This window comes from Microcaecilia unicolor, chromosome 2, assembly GCF_901765095.1.
Source record: "Microcaecilia unicolor chromosome 2, aMicUni1.1, whole genome shotgun sequence".
In the NCBI taxonomy this organism is placed as follows: domain Eukaryota; kingdom Metazoa; phylum Chordata; class Amphibia; order Gymnophiona; family Siphonopidae; genus Microcaecilia; species Microcaecilia unicolor.
Window position 1 is genome coordinate 618,443,919 of NC_044032.1, and position 22,553 is coordinate 618,466,471.

The window sequence follows — 22,553 nt, forward strand, 5'->3', positions numbered from 1 at the left end:
ACAGAGACAGACACAGAGACAAGCAGAAGCCAGCACAGCCACTGACTCCCAGAAACAGGGTAAGTCTGAGGGTGGTCACGGCCACAGACGTAACAACAGAACACAATATCTAAATGTTTATGAAACACAGAATTCCAAGGTTTCTTTTACAGGAGATTATAGTCGCCATTTTGCTACAGGAATCTCTCCAAGACCCAGGTCTTTATCATTATTTTTGTCTAGTAACCTCCACACATCTTCACTTTCAAACTGTGTATATTCTCAGTGTCCTTGCTGAGCTAGAGTCAGTGGCACCAATTCTGTCAGGGAGGGGATGAGCACTCCTTGCTTGATCAGCATGACCTTGAATTCACAGCTCTCAGCAGAAAGCAGAGAAAGATGCAGCTTTCAGGCATTTTAAGTTTGAGCCCTTAGCTTATGCAGTTTATGGGTCATAACTGACCTGTCAGTGCTCAGAAAAGTGCAAATCAATTCAGGCCATAATACCTGAAGCTGTCATATAGCTTGGTATCCACTGTCACTTTTACTTCTTAGGGTGGTGGAAGGGGATCAGTAACCAATGGTAGATGACCAGTGATCAGCTGCTTAATCAGGGCACCTTTTTCCATTACAGCTGAAAGACATCATAATTTTGGGCCCACCCTACCCCCACCCAAAACACACTGCCACCAAGCCCCAATGCTATTTGAATGAACTGCAGTGGGAAACATCCAAATTCTGCCTTTTGAAAATCACGATGTGGATGTTTTCAGAAGATCTTTTGGCCATTTTGAGATGTCCGTCTGCTTAAAAAATGAGTGCCACAGTCATATTATTTTGCTCTATTGATAATTTTAATAACAGTAGTTTGGACTAGTTGTAAATGACAGAAGTCATTTGTCCTGAGTCCCTTGTACAAAGAATTACAAAAGTCTAGTTGGCTGGTAACTAATGAATGGATCAAGATGCTAAGTGCTGGAGGCTGAAGTAAGATCTTATATAACAAATTAATCACAATTTATAGAAGGAGAGCTATACTACTCAGATGTAACTGTGAGAGTATTGTCTAGAATCACTCCAAGATTTTTTTGTAGTGGGACCAATGAGGCTGAGGTACTACAAAGAAAAATCGGTGTTGCAAGGGTTGTCTTATCATAATTAGCAAAAAGAAGAGCCTTAGATTTGTTAAGGGTCAATTGACTGTATTTCAATTGGCACTAAGCTCGCCGATTGACCCACGGACCCCGAGGAAGAAGGCGAAACTTGGGCCGAAGTCGGGCCGTGGACGGGGTTTATATGACTGTATTCCGTTTGCGAGACTGCCCAGAAATTTTTCTAGCAGCAAGCTAAGTACCCATGAAATTTAATTTGATTAAAAAAAGAAAATAGAAGTGGGTTACTTAATAGAGGTTTTTGAGCCAGTGATGATCGGGCGGTGCTCCCTGACGCTGTTATACAACATAAGGAGCACACGCCTGGATTGAGGCTTTTCCTCTATAATTTAAGTATAATCCATATTTGACGCTATCAATATCTATACTTTAGTCCCCACATATTTATCTGATCGTGGTTTCTCAATTGAAAATTGATCCCTGGGCAACCTCAGAGACAGATAAAATGCACCGGAGGATGAATTATTAAATTGGACTGTATACGTTCGATCTGACAGATAGGATGAAACCATTCAAGAACAGTGCCTGTTACCCAATCTGGTGTAACCTGGAAAGCACGATGGCGTGATCGACAAGATCAAATGCTGTGGATAGGTCTAATGACAATAAGTGGACAGATTTTGCCTGACCTAAATGATAATGGCTAAAAGTAATAATGTGTACTAATGTATCAGTACTGTGATATTGCCTGAACACGGTCTGATTTGGATGAAGTACATGTGTTTTACTAATGAAATCTGTAAGTTGAGAATGAAATATGGATTCAGCAATTTTTGTAGTAAATGGTAGATTAGCGACGGGGTGAAAATATTTTCAGTCAGTGGCGGATTGGGTATTATCTTTAATTTTTGGTCGTATAGTGGCAGTTTTCCAGTTATGGGGAACAAGTCCTTTAGAGAGAGTGAGCATATTCATAGACTGTATATAAGGAATCAATGCAGTGAAAAATCACCTAATAAGACTGAAGGGAATTGGATCATGTAGAGCTGTCATCAGGTTTATACATTTAATAGTCTTACTAAGCTCAAGAGAAGGGGGAAGATTGAAATTATCCAGTAAACTATGAGGTAACACTATAATGATATAAGTGGGTTGTGGAACAAATGGTGCTGAAACTGGTGGCAAAGATTTCACAAACTATTTAGTGTTTGAGTAATAGGTATTAACTCAAAGGATTCTGGGGCAGAGTGAAGAGTGGTGAGAGATTTAAGGATCTTATAAAGTACAGCACAGTTCAATGCTCTAGTTATTTTCCTTGCATAATAGGTTTTTTAGTAGAGAGATTAGTAGACTTCTAAGAATAAACAATGTCCTTATATGCAGAGAGAAAGGTAGACGTACACTGGCAACACCACTTTTGCTCTGCCTGTCGAAGCTAGCATTTCAATTGTTGCAGCTCAGGGATATACCAGGGTTCAGTGGAATTGCGAGGGAGTGAGGAGGAATTGGCAGCGAAAGGAGCGATAATATCAAGGGCATTTTTGAGAAATGTGTTCCATTTCTCGGTTTGATCATCCAAGGAGAGTCTCGAGAAAATGCTAAAATATCTAAAACACAATTAGATCCATTTTGGATGCAGAAATTCGAAGGAATTGTGTATGACAGGAGAAGAGAGACTCAGGTGCACAGACCAGGAGAGGGACCTTGAGTAGTGGAGAGACATTTTTGATATGACGTTTAAATCTGACTTTGGACGTTTTGCTCAAAACGTTCAAAATTCAAGTGGTGAATATAGCAACTTTTGAAACAGCAAAACCTTTATCTTTTTGTTTCAAAAATGACCATTTTCTAGTTACTCAGTGCATCTATCTTTTTGGACCATTTCCAAAAAAAAAAAAAAAAAAGTCCAATTGAGAAATGCACAAAATCAAGCCACTGGGATACAGGAGGAGCTAGATTCTTAGTAGTCATGGAGGGGCATAATCGAAAGGGATACCAAGTTTTGTTGAGGACGTCCTCGCAAAACGTCCCGATGGAGGTGCGGGGAAACCCATATTATCAAAACAAGATGTATGCCCATCTTTTGTTTCAATAATACGGTCGGGGACGCCCAAATCTTGAAATTTAGGTTGACCTTACAGATGGTCGTCCCTAGACTTAGTCATTTCTGATTTTCGGCGGTAATGGAAACCAAGGACGCCCATCTAAGAAATTACCAAATGCAAGCCCTTTGGTCATGGGAGGAGCCAGCATTTGTAGTGCACTGGTCCCCCTGACATGCCAGGACACCAACTGGGCACCCTAGGGGGCACTGTAGTGGACTTCATAAAATGATCCCAGGAACATAGCTCCCTTACCTTGTATGCTGAGCCCCCCAAACTCCCCCTAAAACCCACTACCCACAACTGTACACCACAACTGTACACCACATAGCCCTTACGGATGAAGTTGGGCACCTAGATGTGGGTACAGTGGGTTTCTGGTGGGTTTTGGAGGGCTCGCTGTTTCCTACACAAACGTAACAGGTAGGGAGGGGGATGGGCCTGGGTCCGCCTGCCTGAAGTGCACTGTACCCACTAAAACTGCTCCAGGTATCTGCATACTGCTGTGATGGAGCTGGTATGACATCTGAGGCTGGCATACAGGCTGGCAAAAAATATTTTTAAAGATGTTTTTTGAGGGTGGGAGGGGGTTAGTGACCACTGGGGGAGTAAGGGGAGGTCATCCTCGATTCTCTCTGGTGGTCATCTGGTCATTTAGGCCACCTTTTTGTGCCTTGGTCATAAGAAAAACAGGATCAGGTAAAGTCATCCAAGTGCTCATCAGGGACGCCCTTTTTTTTCCATTATGGGTCGAGGACGTCCATGTGTTAGGCATGCCCAAGCCCTGCCTTCACTACGCCTCCGATATGCCCCCTTGAACTTTGGCCATCCCTGCGATGGAAAGCAGTTGGGGACGTCCAAAATCAGCTTTTGATTATACCGATTTGGATGACCCTGTGAGAAGGATGTCTATCTTCTGATTTGTGTTGAAAGATGGGCGTCCTTCTCTTTCGAAAATGAGCCTGTTAGTAGACTAGCCATACAGAAATCCCAGCAGAGCAATGGGGCACCCTAGGGGGTACTGCAGTGGACTTTACATAAAGGGTCCCAGGTACACTTCTCACCTTTACCCCCTTATATTGTATGGTGAACCCTCCAAAACCTTACTGTACCCAACTGCAATAGCCGTTATGCCTGCTGGTGTCACCTATATGTGGGTATAGAAGCTTTTTTGTTGGTTTTGGGCAACTGACTCTTTCCACCACAAGTTAGAGAGGATTGTGGACCTGGGTCCCCTTCCCCACAGTGCACTACACTGACCACTAGGCTGTGTGTTAATAATCTTCCGCATACTACTGAAGACCCATCTCTTTAATAAAGCGTACCACAAAGATCAACCAATGTGAATATGCACAACTCGCCCATTTATATTCAGAACTGTATCATAATATCTGCTTGTATACTATTACTATGTCTTATTATCATCATGTTGACCAAGATCCTTCAGTAATACTAAATGTTTATTTTCTAGCATTCTTCCACTACTCATGATGTATTGTAAGCCACATTGAGCCTGCAAAGAGGTGGAAAAATGTGGGATACAAATGCAACAAATAAAATAAATAAATCTAGTCATGCAAGGGATTTGAACCTGTGACCTCTAATACTGGCTTACAGCCCTTTAGCTGTTGAGCCACCAGTCAGCCAAGCACACAAGTCATTTCTGAGGGAAAAAGAAAACCCCCAGAAATGGGTTGCGTGACTGTAACCCGGCGGTAATCGGGAATAGCCACTCACTGCACAGTTACCGCCGGGTTAGCGCTGGAACCCTTATCGCCATCTCAATGGGTGGCAATAAAGGCTCCCTGTCGCATGGCCATGCCGTAAGAGTTTTCTTATCGCATGGCCATGTGTGCTGGGGGCCTTTTTACCCGCTGCAGTAAAAAGGACCCTGGCGCGCAGGAAAAACAGCCCCCGCTGCCAGCTTAGAGCCCTTTTTTTCTTGCGGCTTGGTAAAAGGGCCCCCTTAATTAATAAGCACCTACTGAGCTATGCTTACCACTTTTCTTCAGTAGATGCCTTCTTAGCATGTGCAAATCACTCAACTAAGCCATTCAATAGCAAAGTCAGATGAGCAGCAACATAGCCAGGTTGTAATGCCAAGGGGAGCGGATAGCGGACTGCTTAGACACACACACTATGTAGGCATGATGGACTGCTGAAAAACAGGAGCCAGTGGAAGTCCGTTTGAGGGAGCGGTCACTCCCTAGGTGCCCCACCTAGTTACGCCTTTGCAAATGAGGTGTGCAATGCCTCAATATCACCAGCTAGATGTGCGAGTGGTCATGTGTTGACATAGTAACATAGTAACATAGTAGATGACGGCAGAAAAAGACCTGCATGGTCCATCCAGTCTGCCCAACAAGATAAACTCATATGTGTATACCTTACCTTGATTTGTACCTGCCTTTTTCAGGGCACAGACCGTACAAGTCTGCCCAGCAGTATTTCCTGCCTCCCAAACACCAGTCCCGCCTCCCATCACCGGCTCTGGCACAGACCGTATAAGTCTGCCCTCCACTATCCTCGCCTCCCAACCACCAACCTCTCTTCCCCCACATGCTCCGCCACCCAATTTCGGCTAAACTTCTGAGGATCCATTCCTACTGCACAGGATTCCTTTATGCATATCCCACGCATGTTTGAATTCCGTTACCGTTTTCATCTCCACCACCTCCCGCGGGAGGGCATTCCAAGCATCCACCACCCTCTCCGTGAAAAAATACTTCCTGACATCTTTTTTGAGTCTGCCCCCCTTCAATCTCATTTCATGTCCTCTCGTTCTACCGCCTTCCCATCTCCGGAAAAGATTTTTTTTGCGGATTAATACCGCAAAATGTGTTCTACTGTCTGGTTGACCCCCCACTGGGGTAGTGTATATCATCTTTGAAGCCCCAGTGCCATTCATCCCATGTTAACATTTTTGCCATAACCTGACCACTACTGGCATGAAAGGTCAAAACCAGGTTGTTGACTCCTCGGATCTCGTTCAAGCCCAGAGTTACACATGATCATGATTATGTGCACCATTAACAGCATAGGAAAAACCTGAAATTTCAGGAGGGGGAAGGGCCTATTTCTATGGCTTAAAATAGAGCTGTACCAAATAGCATATTTTACTATTCGGGTGAAAGCAAATAATGAACAATATTATTCGGATGAATACGAATACAAAATATGAATAATGGGCATTGAGCTTTAACATAACAAATAATAAAAGAAGAAATGTGAAATCAGAGATCAAATGTTTATTTCAGTAGGATTTAGCACAGTAGAGCCCCAGATTATTTGTATTCAAATTCCAATCACAATTTGGCCTAATACAAATAATGTATTTGGGGCCAAATTGAATACGAATATGCAGTACATCCCTAGTTAAAAATAATTTGAAACAATAAGGGAAATGTCATTAACATTTTTCACATCACTTCAAACGAATGCACATTCCTAGAACCTTCTAACCAGTCTGGTTTTTCAATATATCCACAATGAATATGTATAAGACAGATCTGCATCGCATACAAATCAATTTCATGCATATTAAATGTGAAACTAGACTGACTAGGGGATATTCCTGGACCGGATTGAAAAGCAACGCTTTATGAGAAACCTGCTCACATGAATGTCCATATTTAAAAGGATTTAGCTGGGCAAGAGAGACTCCTGCTCACTTTAACTCGCTTTGCCGAATGGCCACTGATATTTGGTAGCACTTAACCACATAGTGCCGCTGAATCTTGGCTAATCGAACAACATCTAACTGGCTAGGTTAGGGGCGGTCTTGGATCGGAGATTGGGTAGAGCCACAACTTAGCTACTTAGGGCCAGATTATAGCTCCTGAAAAATCCACGCGGTAAAAAAATACACCTAGACATAAAGTATGCCTAAATTTTATAGAATGGGCTTAAATTTCCAAGCGATATATAGAATATGCCGAGCACCTCTGCACACAACCAAATTTGGTTCGGTCCATTTAGGCCACATTTTATTTAGCATAAATACCAGCGTGTAGATTTATGCACAGAGGGTCATATTCTATAATAGTGCGTGCAAATTTTGTAAAACAGTGCGCCCACAAAACATCCATAGCCATGCCCCTTTTTGGCTGCGCACATTACAATTTCGGCCATCTACATTACAGAATACACTTAGTGAGTTGTGCGCGTACATTCTAATTATTGCCAATTAGTGCTCATTATTGCTTGTTAAATGTGGCTATCAATGCTAATTAGCTTGTTAAGCCAATTAATTTATGCACGTTGTTATAGAATATGCTTGGATTTCAGTGTGGAATGCAAGGCGCGATATATAGAATCTGTGGGTTAGCGGTGACATTCGGTCTGGTAACAGACTAAGGGCCCTGTTTACTAAGCAGCGTTGTAGGCGTGTTAACATTTTTAATGTGCGTTAACCATATATGCGCGTTAAGCATGTATGTGCCTACAATATCCCTATAGGTGCCTACATGGTTAGCGCATGCGCTGTGTAGGCGTGCTAAAAACACTAACGCACCTTAGTAAACAGGGCCCTTGGAAAGCACATAAAGTTAGGACAGAAAAAAGTTGTCCTAACTCTTTATGCACCCAGTTAACTGGGACAGACCGAAGGTCCTTCAAGCCCAGTATCCTGTTTCCAACAGTGGCCAATCCATGTCACAAGTACCTGGCAAGATCCCACAACAGTAAAGCAGATTTTATGCTGCTTATCCTAGAAATTAGCAGTGGATTTTCCCCAAGTCCATCTTATGGACTTTTCCTTTAGGAAATTATCCAAACCTTTTTTAAACTCTGCTAAGTTAACTACTTTTATCATATTCAGTGCACATACCCAGATATTCAGTGCTGGGAGCCATGCATGCCCTGACATTGAATATCCTGGGTTAGGTCAGCCCGCAGCTGGAAGCGGCTTACAAGCCACTTATTGCTGCAGTCTGACTATTACCCCCATAATTATTTTTGTATTTTATTTTTATACGCACAATACAACATGTAAAGTACAACCAATGAACAATGTATGTTTACTTTATAATAATCCAAAAAATTAAAATTAGAAAATTGCATTGTAGGATCCTGAATGAAGCAACATTCCATAATCCTCCGAACAAACCTTTTACCTCCTTTGAAGTGAATGAGGCTAAAGGGAAATAGCATAAAGGGTTAGAGTGATTAGAGAAATAAATAATAACTATTTCATACATGAATAGGCAAATAAAATTATCATATATTGAACTTACGTTATGAAGAGTTATGAAGATTCCAAACTGCGCTAGATAATTGAACTGTCCTCTAGAAAATCTTCTTGCTAAATCTATTCGGAATCAGACAGAAACACCGCAAGAACTGAGCACAAGTTTCCATACTGAAAATAAAGACAAAGGAGGGACATGAAATTTAATAACTTTTTACATACTGTCCTCATTTAAATTTGATGCACTAGGGCTCTTCTGATCCCCCCCAGGATATCCTGCAGTTCTCTTAGTCAGTTTCTGCTCTATTTTATGTCTTAAATCCCTCCAGTGTCTGGTTTTTGACCTTGAAATGTCATCCAAGCTAGGTGCTGACTTCAAAGAGACAATGCAATATTGTGCTTTGCTTTCAAATGAAAACATTCAGCATTTTAAAACACAGCAAAATATGCCTAGATTGAAAAATACATACTTTAGATTAATTTAAATTCTTGAGGTAGATGGTTTTTTCCTGAAGATTGTTTTGATGTTGTTGATAGTTTATTAAATTCCCGATATACTGCCTTTCTGTGGTGCAACCAAAGTAGTTTACCTATTCCCTCAGATTCTATATATGGCACCCACAGTTGCGATCGCAAATTTGAGCACGTGCTGTTTAATTAACCAACCAATTAGCTCCAATAATTGGGCTCTAACAATCAATGATTGGTGCTATTTATCAACCATTTGGATTTGCACGTGCATCTTTCTATGTGCTGTTCTATAAAGATGTGCATGCAAATAAAATAGTAACATAGTAGATGACGGCAGATAAAGACCTGTACGGTCCATCCAGTCTGCCATCAAGATTAACTCATACTTGCTACTTTATATGTGTACTTGACCTTCATTGTACTTTATATTTAATATGTACATATGCTAATTTATTTGTTTTGTTTTATTTTAGACCCCTGAGGAAGGCCTGCTGGCCGAAACACGGACCGTGTAGGGTCCTATTAAACTTTTCTGGCGCTCTAACTCCCTTGTTTTTGGTCTGTTTTGGGTTGTCTTCCGCCTTTTTTTGTGTTTTGTTTTGTCTTCACGGGAGATTTGGACTTCTCTTTTTGTATGCTTCATTTATCCTTGCCATTTTCGGGGCATAGACCGTAGAAGTCTGCCCAGCACTTGCCCCGCCTCCCAACCACCGGTGCTGCCACCCAATCTCCGCTAAGCTTCTGAGGATCCATTCCTTCTGAACAGGATACCTTTATGTTTATCCCACGCATTTTTTAATTCCATTACAGTTTTCATCTCCACCACCTCCCGCGGGAGGGCATTCCACGTATCCACCGCTCTCTCCGTGAACAAATACTTCCTGACATTTTTCTTGAGTCTGCCCCCCTTCAACCTTATTTCATGTCCTTTAGTTCTACCGCCTTCCCGTCTCCGGAAAAGATTGGGGATGTGGCCATGGGAGGAGCATGGGCGTGTCAGGGTGTTCACTAAAGATGCATGCAGTATTATAGAATTCAGGGGATCCGCACCTAATTTACGTGCAAGGATTTACTACAGGTTTCAGTTGGCATACAGTGGTGGAAATAAGTATTTGATCCCTTGCTGATTTTGTAAGTTTGCCCACTGACAAAGACATGAGCAGCCCATAATTGAAGGGTAGGTTATTGGTAACAGTGAGAGATAGCACATCACAAATTAAATCCGGAAAATCACATTGTGGAAAGTATATGAATTTATTTGCATTCTGCAGAGGGAAATAAGTATTTGATCCCCCACCAACCAGTAAGAGACCTGGCCCCTACAGACCAGGTAGATGCTCCAAATCAACTCGTTACCTGCATGACAGACAGCTGTCGGCAATGGTCACCTGTATGAAAGACACCTGTCCACAGACTCAGTGAATCAGTCAGACTCTAACCTCTACAAAATGGCCAAGAGCAAGGAGCTGTCTAAGGATGTCAGGGACAAGATCATACACCTGCACAAGGCTGGAATGGGCTACAAAACCATCAGTAAGACGCTGGGCGAGAAGGAGACAACTGTTGGTGCCATAGTAAGAAAATGGAAGAAGTACAAAATGACTGTCAATCGACAAAGATCTGGGGCTCCACGCAAAATCTCACCTCGTGGGGTATCCTTGATCATGAGGAAGGTTAGAAATCAGCCTACAACTACAAGGGGGGAACTTGTCAATGATCTCAAGGCAGCTGGGACCACTGTCACCACGAAAACCATTGGTAACACATTACGACATAACGGATTGCAATCCTGCAGTGCCCGCAAGGTCCCCCTGCTCCGGAAGGCACATGTGACGGCCCGTCTGAAGTTTGCCAGTGAACACCTGATGATGCCGAGAGTGATTGGGAGAAGGTGCTGTGGTCAGATGAGACAAAAATTGAGCTCTTTGGCATGAACTCAACTCGCCGTGTTTGGAGGAAGAGAAATGCTGCCTATGACCCAAAGAACACCGTCCCCACTGTCAAGCATGGAGGTGGAAATGTTATGTTTTGGGGGTGTTTCTCTGCTAAGGGCACAGGACTACTTCACCGCATCAATGGGAGAATGGATGGGGCCATGTACCGTACAATTCTGAGTGACAACCTCCTTCCCTCCGCCAGGGCCTTAAAATGGGTCGTGGCTGGGTCTTCCAGCACGACAATGACCCAAAACATACAGCCAAGGCAACAAAGGAGTGGCTCAGGAAGAAGCACATTAGGGTCATGGAGTGGCCTAGCCAGTCACCAGACCTTAATCCCATTGAAAACTTATGGAGGGAGCTGAAGCTGCGAGTTGCCAAGCGACAGCCCAGAACTCTTAATGATTTAGAGATGATCTGCAAAGAGGAGTGGACCAAAATTCCTCCTGACATGTGTGCAAACCTCATCATCAACTACAGAAGACGTCTGACCGCTGTGCTTGCCAACAAGGGTTTTGCCACCAAGTATTAGGTCTTGTTTGCCAGAGGGATTAAATACTTATTTCCCTCTGCAGAATGCAAATAAATTCATATACTTTCCACAATGTGATTTTCCGGATTTAATTTGTGATGTGCTATCTCTCACTGTTACCAATAACCTACCCTTCAATTATGGGCTGCTCATGTCTTTGTCAGTGGGCAAACTTACAAAATCAGCAAGGGATCAAATACTTATTTCCACCACTGTAAATCCTTATACCCAAATGTTGGGCACAGATCCTGGCACTACATGATATTCTGCAAACAGCATCATTTACTGAATCTAGTCCATTATATACTAGCACTTTCTCTGTCCCTAGTGGGTTGTTTTGTACCTGCGGCAATGGAGGGATAAGTGACTTACCCAGGGCCACAAGGAGCCACTGTGGGAATTGAACCCATTTAATCCAGTTCTCAGCCCATTGCACTAACCACTAGGCAGACCACTGCTCTCCCCAAATGAATGTCCATAAGACAACCTGTGTTATCAGTCTGTAGAATGAGACAACTATGTCTCCTCATGGCCAAATCCATCGCCCATTACCCTACTTTCCTCTAATGCTAATGTGACACTGAATAAGCACAGTCAGAAATCAGTGTCTCATTAGTGGCCTGTTTTCTCATGCATCAAACTGAAAAGAGCTTTTGCATGTTCTCAACCACCTTCCAGGTCAATGCAGTCTAAAAGGGTAAATTTCCTTCAGAAACGATTACATAAAATATCAATTACGTGCTTCATTTTTGTTTGGTGAGTGTAATTAGCTCCATGTTTAATTAATTATCATTGATTCTTCCCCATGCAGCTTGGTCAGCTAACTGGCAGCACATTAATGATAAATAGTAACTTGATTAACAGAATTAATCACACCAACCCCAGGAGCTAAAAATTCCTAATGTAGGAAGCAAGTTGATATTTCTTCAATACATTTTAAAAGAATGATAAAGCACAAAATCTGTGATGGAACAATTCATGTATTTCTCTGCACACCGAAAGACGTTCAAGACCATCAAGATTTTTTGCTCTCTTTTTTTAACAAGTGGGAAAAGCATGCAGAGCATGGCTTATGGAATTCTTAATAACGTGTGTGTGTGTGTGTGTGTGTGTGTGTGTGTGTAGAGCAATTTGTGGGTGGAGAGAGTAGATAACAGGGAGAGGCAGTTTGGAAGCAGCAATTCCCTAACCTATGTGTTTCAGTTTAACTTCTTTGCAAATATTTAACCTGTAGCACTCAGTGGTTTTAAGCCACTGACAACCACTAGCAGAATTTTGTTCGATATTCAATGCACTCTGACATCTGAGAGCAGTGGCGTAGCCAAGGGTGGGCCTGGGTGGGCCTATGCCCATCCACTTTGAGCTCAGGTCCACCCAGTAGCAGCACACCTATGATGTGGCTGATAGGGATTCCCCAAGCCCCACCAGACGAAAACTCCCAACAACTGTCCCTCCTGCATATCTTTTAAATAGCATATCTTCACCTGCAGCGAGCAGTGACTGATACTGCTTTCACCAGCCCCACAGCCTTCCCGCTGATGTATTCCCGCCTATGCGGAAACAACAATTTGCATCAGAGAGAAGGCTGTGGGGCCAACATGAGCAGTGTGTATTAGTTGCTGCTTGCTGCCAGTGAAAATCTGTTATTTAAAAGGTATGCGGGGGAGGGGAGATATTTGAGAGACCATATGGCATGCAGGTGAGAGAGGGAGACACCAAATCACTTGTGGGACAAGGCAGAGTTATTCTGCCCACCCATCTTGGGCCCAGGCCCACCCAAAATTGGGTGTCTGGCTACGCCCCTGTCTGAGAGAGGAAACTATTACCCCTAAAAGTGCCAACTCATAGGTTGCATAGCCCTGGCCTTTCCATTCCTCTCTAACACCGCTTACGGTACTATGTAAGCCACAATGAGCCTGCAAAAAGGTGGGAAAATGTGGGATACAAATGTAACAAATAAATAAAATAAAAAGGTTGAATGTCTTTGATTCAGATATCTAATTCTTTCTGAGTGATTAACTGGCATTGGAAAGAATTTATTGAAATATTCTTTTTCAAACTATAACTATTGTGATAATGGAAATGCATACTAGATTTCAATGATTGTCTTCAAGTCTAGGCTACTAAAATAATATCTATATGAGATGTCAAGCAATAGTGATGAAGTTACTACAGTTCAAAATGTTGCTACCTACCTGTTAAGGATGTAGTGGTTTGTTTATTTATTTATTTAGGTCATTTATACCCCGCCTTTTGCCGCAGTGTTGCAGCCCCAAAGCGGCTTACAATGAACTAGTGAAATAAATACAGTTACAATATAATAGTTAGGGTCGAAAAACAGGGAAAGAAGGGAAAAGGAAGAGAGACTAAGATGGACGGCAGAAATCCAGGCGAGCCAAGAGGGATGATGAAGATCCAGGTAAGACAGAGGGGCTAGAGCAGGTCCAAGCAAAACGATCCCCAAACGAGCACTGAGAAAAACAGCAGCAGCAGGCAGCCAGGAGAGAGGCAACGATCAGGCTGATGAAAGCTGAAGACCAACGGCGCAGGTACCAAGATGGTGGATTGAACGGTCCTCCTCCGCAGCTCCAACCGTCGGGGCCTTCCAAGCCAAGACAGCAAAGGCAGCAAATTCCCAGATGAAAGTGATGAAGATCGGGAGAGAGGCAGCCGCAGCAAACAGACAGCAGACCACGGCTCCCCGGACCATAATGATGAGCAGACGATCCATGACCAGACACTGACGGATTTCCCGAGGGCCCTCAAGAGCAGCAGAGCAGGCCACATGAGCAGGGACAACGCGATCAAGCTGACAGCCGGCCCACCGACACGCAGGAAGCGAATTATGCTGGCCAGTGCTCCCCCGCGAATTATGGCCTTGCACTAGCTTCCTGTCCAATAAAGAATAAAATTTTAAATCTATTCTTTAACCTTTAACGTTATCTGAGGTGAATGCCTTTGGGTCTCATTTTCACAAGAGGAAAACGTTTAAAAAGTGGCATAAAGCAGCATTTGGATGTTTTTCTCACAAAAACGCCCAAATCAATATTTTCAAAACCTATTTTTTAGATGTTTTTCTCTGATGTTCATCTACAATGCATCCAAATTTCAAGGGAGCGTGTCAGAGGCGTATTAAAGGAGGGAGTTGGGCGTTCCTAACACTTGGATGTTTTTCTGCCATAATGGGGGGAAAAAAACAATACTGTCTAGGACTAAAATGAAGACATTTTGAGCTAGACCTGTTTTTATAACAAATAAAGCACAAAAAGGTGCCCTAAATGACCACATGACCACTGGAGGGAATCAAAGATGACTTCCCTTACTCCCCCAATGGTCACCAACACCCTCCTACCCCCCAAAAAATGTGAATAAAAATGGTACCCAATAGCTTCTATGACATACTCATCAGAACAGCATCCAGGTCACTGGAGTAATCTAGTGGTGGGTGCAGTGCGCTATAGACAGGTGGACCCAGGTTGATACCTCCCCCTTCCTGTTACACTTGTGGTACAAACTGTGAGCCCTCCAAAACTCACCAGAAATCCATTATACCCACATACAGGTACCCCCTTCACCTTTAAGAGCTATTGTAGTGGTGTATAGTTGAGGGTAGGGGGTTTTGGGGGGGCTCAGAAGACAAGATAAGGGAGTAATGGTAAGATGTGTAGCTGGGAACATTTATTTTAAGTCCACTACAGTACCCCTTAGGGTGCCCCATTTCTCTCCTGGGATGTCTGGGGGACCAGTCTACTAAAAATGTTGGCTTGATCCCAATGGCTTGATTTTCTAGGTTTTTCACTTGGACAATTTTTTTTAATGGTCAAAAAACCCTACACAGCATAAAATGTTGTTCAAAACAGTGTTTTCCTTTTTTTGAAAATGACCATCTTTCCTATTTGAATTTTGGACATTTTGTGCAAAACACCCAAAGTCGGACTTATACGTCATATCAAAAATGCCCCGCCACGTATCTCACAGAAGTTATCTTGCCATAACACTCTGATCACATGCAGGATTTCAGTTGGTAGTAAAAATTTTGAAGATAACACAACACACAGCAATAATATAGTTGGGATAAGGTTACAGAATTACCCTCCCCCCCCCCCCCCCCCCCCTCCATGTTGTTGAGAGAAGAATGGGAAGAATAGGTGTACATGTCATTTAGAAAAAAACTGAAAACACATTTATTTGTTAAGGTAGAAATATGTATTGTGTTATACTGTATTGTCCAAATACTGTTGTTTATAATGATTAAATTATTTTCTAATGTAATCTGCAGAGCATGACTGTTTTGGATCTACAGAATATAAATGCACCTTTTGGAGGGTCTCCAAGATGCTTGTTAGGTTTACATTTTTATTTAGTTCAATATTCTCTATGCAATACAATACAATTCAGTTCTTATGTACATACATAAGTACATAAGTATTGACATACTGGGATAGACCAAGGGTCCATCAAGCCCAGAATCCTGCTTCCAACAGTGGCCAATCCAGGTCACAAATACCTGACAAGATCCAAAAAAAGTACAAAACATCTTATGCTCCTTATCTCAGAAATAGTGGATTTTCCCCAAGTCCAATTTAATAATGGTCTATGGACTTTTCCTTTAGGAAATCGTCCAAACTTTTTTTTAAACTCTGCTAAACTAACTGCCTTTACCACATTCTCTGGCAATGAATTCCAGAGTTTAATTACATCTTGAGTGAAGACAAAGTTTCTCCTATTCGTTTTAATTTTACTACTTAATAGCTTCATTGCATGCCCTCTAGTCCTAGTATTTTTGGAAAGCGTAAACAGACGCTTCACGTCTACCTGTTCCACTCCACTGATTATTTTATAGACCTCTATCATATCTCCCCTCAGCCATCTTATCTGCAAGCTGAAGAGCCCTAGCCACTTTAGCCTTTCCTCATAGGGAAGTCGTCCCATCCCCTTTATCATTTTCGTCACCCTTCTCTGCACCTTTCAAATTCCACTATATCTTTTTTGAGATTCGGCGACCAGAATTGAACATAATATTCGAGGGGGATGGGACGACTTAGTGGCGTTTAAAAACAGTTTGGACAGCTTCCTAAAGGAAAAGTCCATAGACTGTTATTAAATGGACTTGGGGAAAATCCACTATTTCTGGGATAAGCAGTATAAAATGTTTTGTACATTTTTGGGATCTTGCCGGGTATTTGTGATGTGGATTGGCCACTGTTGGAAACAGGATGCTGGGCTCGATGGACCTTTGGTCTTTTCCAGTATGGCAATACTTATGTACTTATGTACTTCTGGCAATCACATACAGACAATTCAAAATGTCTGCAGGTATTCTGCGGTAGTGGCATTGTCTTTGACCTCACAGGTTATACAGAGGTGGCACAATATGGCTGCTGAGACTGAAGTGCTATCCTTGGTCACATGATTCCTAGATAGAAGCAATACTATCTTTGGTAGTGTGGGGAACCTCATGAGAGGAAGAGGTGCTTGTTTGTAGCATATGATGGTGAAGTGGCTGGCCCTGGCTGGAGATGGCATAAAAAAGAAACTGAGGGGAGATAGAAAGTGACTGCTGGTGTTGAGGGGACAATTATGAGAGAGAGAGAGAGAGAGAGCTTTGGGTAGAAGGGACATTAGTGTTAGGATGGAAATGATTGATTGAAATGGAGTGACGACAAAGGATGAGAAGAGTATTGAGAAAAAGCGCTAAAGGGGATGAGGGATTGGGAAAGTTAGCTGCTGGGAATGAGTGAGGATTGAAAAGTGACTGCCGAGGATGGAGGGATTGAGAGTGATTGCTGGAGAACGTGGTGAAGGCGGTTAGCTTGGTAGAGTTGAAAAAGGGGTTAGACGGTTTCCTAAAGGACAAGTCCATAAACTACTACTAAATGGACTTGGGAAAAATCCACAATTCCAGGAATAACATGTATAGAATGTTTGTACGTTTGGGAAACTTGCCAGGTGCCCTTGGCCTGGATTGGCCGCTGTCATGGACAGGATGCTGGGCTCGATGGACCCTTGGTCTTTTCCCAGTGTTGCATTACTTATGTACTTATGTGTTGATTGCAACTGCTGAGAATGGGGATAGAGAAGGAGAACCTGCTAGAGACAGTGAAGGAGACAGAGCAAGTGACCGCTGGACACAGGGAGGGTGCCAGAGAGAATGACTGGAGGAACTAAAAGAATGTGACTAAGGGGATAATGGAATTGAGAGAGACTGTGACTACCGGAGGATTGAGGAGGATTATGAAAGAGAGACTGCTGGGGAATGACAGGTGAGGAGGAGATTTAAATGAGTGCCCCAAGATAGGATATTAGAGTGTGCTGGGGAGGAGCCTGCTGTTGTGGTGCATTTATGTACCAACAACAAAGGAAAGTGCCGTAGGGAGGAGCTGGAAGCCAAAATTAAGCTTTTAGATAGAAAGCTAAAATCCAGAACCTCCAGGGTAGTATTTTAAGAAATGCTTCTCTTCCCCCCTTCCCCCACCCCCATTCCATACGTAGGACTCCAGAAGTATACTGAGTTCTAGAGCCCCAATACATGGATGATGATGCTGCAGAGAAATAACGTTACCAGGGCAGCCAGACCTACAGCTTCAGCAAGTCAGGAATGATGCACATTTACCAATGCAAGTGGGCCAGGAAAAATGACCCAGTGGCCCTGTTTCAACCAATGGGCTAATTTACCCCAGCCCCAGGTATAGACAGTGAGATCCTTATTCTGGATCCAGAGTTTTCAAGTTCTTTCTGTAAAGCATAGATGACTGCATGACTTACACTATAGCAACATTTCACAAATGTGTTCTTGGGAACTCCTATTCAGGCTTTTCAGGGCATTTAAAATAAATGTGAATGTCACATATTTGCATACATTGCCTTTATTGTATGCAAATATGTTTCCAATATATTCATTGTCCACACATGTCCTTTGCAGAGGGTGATGTTCCAATTGATAGTACCCAGGACAGATTTGTAAACCATTTCGATACGCTTTGGAGGGAATTCTATAAATTGCGCTCAAAAATCGGTGCCAGAATAAATCGGCACTAAGCGTGATTCCAGAAAGGTCATGCATCCTTTATAGAATTGCGCTTAGTGCCAATTCCCATGATTAAATTTGGGCGCCAGACTTATGCCTGCTGAAAGCCGTTGTAAATGAAATGCTGGTGCCCAAGCTGGGCACACTGAGGCCATATTCTACCCGTGCAACTTTCCTAGAATGCCCCAACGCGCTCATGGCCATGCTCCCTTTTGAGTTGCAACTAGAGTTAGGTGCCGTGCCTTATAGAATTGCACGTAGTTATATGCGAGCGCAATAATTGCCAATAAACTTCAGTTATTAGTTGTTAGTACCCAATTATTGACAGATAAAGGTTCATTCATTAATTTGTGCATGCATTTTGGGCACACGCCAAATTTGGGTGCCATATATAGAAACCGGGGTATTGTCTTTGCAAAGGAAAAGACGTAATACTGGTAGTATAGTATTAAAATCTCTTGTCCTAACACCAATGGCATTTATGAAGGTAGAATCTCCAAGTTGGGAATCAGTACATAGGGTATTAGTGTAAAAGCCTCATCTCCCACTACCCCTATGCTTTCTGAAGTGCCACTGTTAAACTTGCATGGTAAATATTGCTGTATTTCAATTAAGAATAGAAACAAAAACATGAGAATAGCCATACTGAGTCAGACCAATGGTCCATCTAGCCCAGTATCCTGCTTCCAACAGTGGCCAATCCAGGTCACAAGTACCTGGCAGAAATCGCAGATACTAGCACCATTCCATGCTACCAATCCCAGGGCAAGCAATTGCTTCCGAAGGCTACTAAAAACAGATCTGTTCAAGAAGGCATACCATAAACATCCATCTTAAATACTAACTAATAAGACTATACACAACCGAAATCTTATCACTTGACTGATTAACCTCTTTGATATTAGTGAACAAGCACTATCACCTCAATCCTTATGCCGAATATGGTCTCTCCATAGTCGATGACCTAATGTATGTTATAATCCAACTTCCACTCAGGAACCTCATGCAATACCATAATGTATTCTTCTTTATCATGTATGTATGCACATGGTATATATATATATATATATATATATATATACATCCATGAACTGTTCTATGTATGTTATGTTCCATCTCTGTTACCATGTATGTATGCACCTTAACGCAACACCATGTATAAATCTGTTACCCGAAAATGGCAACCGCCATCATGACAAATGTAAGCCACATTGAGCCTGCAAATTGGTGGGAAAATGTGGGATACAAATGCTACAAATAAATAAATAAAATGTCTATCTCAATAACAAACAATAGACTTTTCCTCCAGGGACATGTCCAAATCTTTCTAAAACCCAGATATGCTAACCGCTGTTACCACATCCTCTGGCAACAAGTTCCAGAGCTTAACTATTCTTTGAGTGAAAACGATACTTCCTCCTATTTGTTTTAAAAGCATTTCCACATAATTTCATTGAGTGTCCCCTAGTCTTTATACTTTTTGAAATGTGAAAAATGGATTCACTGTTACCTGTTCTACACCACTCAAGATTTTGTAGACCTCAATTATATCCCCCCTCAGTCCAGTGGTGTTCCTTGGTCGGCTGCCACCCGGGGTGGATCACCACTGTGCACCCCCACCTCGGGTGCAGCGCACATACCCCCAGGTACAGCGCCCCCCCCCCCCCCCCGGCGCATCACCTCCAACCCCCTCCGGGTGCATTGCTCTTACCTCCTGGGGATGCTGGGAGCAGCTGCAAGGCTGTCAAGTCTGTAGATTCCCTGGCCCAGAACAGAATGTAACATCAGAGGGTGCAGGGAACTGATGGAGCCAACAGCCATGGGGCTGCTCCCTGCACCCCCCCTGCAGTGTTCCCCCGTGGCAGACCGCCCCTACTGCTCCACCCTCGGTACGCCACTGCCTCAGCCATCTCTTTTCCAAGCTGAAGAGCCCTAGAGGGGAATAATCGAACGTCGCCAGCGAAATAGGTCGCCGGCGATCTATTTTGGCGGCGGCGCAACAGCTGGCCGGAACCGTATTTTTAAAAAAGATGGCCGGCCATCTTTTTTTTCGATAATACGGTGTGGGCCAGCGAAATGCCTTGGATTTCGCCGGGTTTGAGATCGCCAGTTTTGTTTTTCCGCGATAATGGAAAAAACTGCTGGCGATCTCAAACCCGGCGAAATCCAAGGCATTTGGCCGTGGGAGGAGCCAGCATTTGTAGTGCAATGGTCCCCCTCACATGCCAGGACACCAACCGGGCACCCTAGGGGGCACTTCAAACATCTTTTATAAACAACCAAATTAGCTTCCAGGTGCATAGCACCCTTCCCTTGTGTGCTGAGTCCCCCAAATCCCCCCCCCAAAACTCACTGCCCACAAGTGTGCACCATTACCCTAGCCCTAAGGGCTGAAGGGGGGCACCTACATGTGGGTACAGTGGGTTTTGGGGGGTTTGGGAGGGCTCAACATTACCCACCACAAGTGGAACAGGTAGGGGGGGATGGGCCTGGCTCTGCCTTTCTGCAGTCCACTGCAACCAACAACAACTGTTCCAGGGACCTGCATACTGCTGTCAGGGTGCTGGGTATGATATTTGAGACTGGCATACAGGCTGGCAAAAAAGGTTTGTATTTTAATAATTTTAGTGTGGGAGGGGGTTGGCGGCCACTGGGGGAGTAAGGGGAGGTCATCCCCCATTCCCTCCAGTGGTCATCTGGTCAGTTGGGGCACCTTTTTGAGGCTTGGTCGTGAAAATAAAAGGACCAAGTAAACCCAGCGAAATACTGCTTATCGCCGTGTTTTATTTTTCTATTATCCGCGAAGTCGGCCATCTGGTAGCCACGCCCAAGCCTGCCCATGTCCCGCCTTCGCTTCGCCGCCAACACGCCCCTTTATCACTTTGGTTGCTCTTCTTTTGTTACGTTTTCAGATATGTTAGTCTTCCGTTGGTACAATTCATAACGGTCTGGTCCACATAAGGCATAGAGTGGCTGGTTTTTCAAGGCAAATATTTTTTCTTTTTATGGACTGCTGTAGGTTTTCTTCCATTATTTCTTTTGTAGCAGGGACACAAAAGTACTTCAGAGTATAATTAAATGAACTCAAGTGGACACTGAACTGCAGGAAAATTATTTTTCGATCGCTTGTCTGTGCACAATGACTTTGTGTGTTCAAAAGCAGATAATGAGATTATGCATTTTGTGATGACGCTGATAACGTTCTACGTGCCAGAGAGCAGGGGCATATCTGAAGACCCAGTTCAGTGCATGAGATGAACAGAGACCATACATTTTATACTTTTGTTTGTTTATTTGCTTGTTTGTGTGTTTAATAGGATTTATCAACTATCTTTTCACCCAAGGCGGTGTATAGCAGATACAGCTCGGCATAAAACTTAACAATAGTGAAATGATCAAATATAAGCATAAATGTAATCATTAAGGGAGGGCATTCCAAGCATCTACCACCCTCTCTGTGAAAAAATACTTCCTCAGGAAAGATGTCAGGAAGTATTTTTTCACAGAGAGAGTGGTGGACGCTTGGAATGCCCTCCCGCGGGAGGTGGTGGAGATGAAAACGGTAACGGAATTCAAACATGCCTGGGATATGCATAAAGGAATCCTGTGCAGAAGGAATGGATCCTCAGAAGCTTAGCCGAAATTGGGTGGCGGAGCAGGTGGGGGGAAGAGGGGTTGGTGGTGGGGAGGCGAGGATAGTAGAGGGCAGACTTATACGGTCTGTGCCAGAGCCGGTGATGGGAGGCGGGACTGGTGGTTGGGAGGCGGGAAGTACTGCTGCGCAGACTTGTACGGTCTGTGCCCTAAATAAGGCAGGTACAAATCAAGGTATGGTTTACACATATGTTTGTCTTGTTGGGCAGACTGGATGGACCGTGCAGGTCTTTTTCTGCCGTCATCTATTATGTTACTATGGAGGAGGGAAATTGAATCCTAGAAGTAGGAGTAATATGACATAGCATCAGAAACACACAATTATACAGCACAGAAGAAAAATTGTATAATAAAAATATGATAAATGAGTGCAGAATACAAATGATACATCATAAATGGCAGCATGGAAAGCATATTCGTATAACACATATAATATTCAAGTTGTCGGTACAATATAAATGAAACATCTAAATACTACCATTACTACTTATCATTTCTATAGCACTACTAGATGTACGCAGTCCCTGCTTGATAGAGCTTACAATCTAATC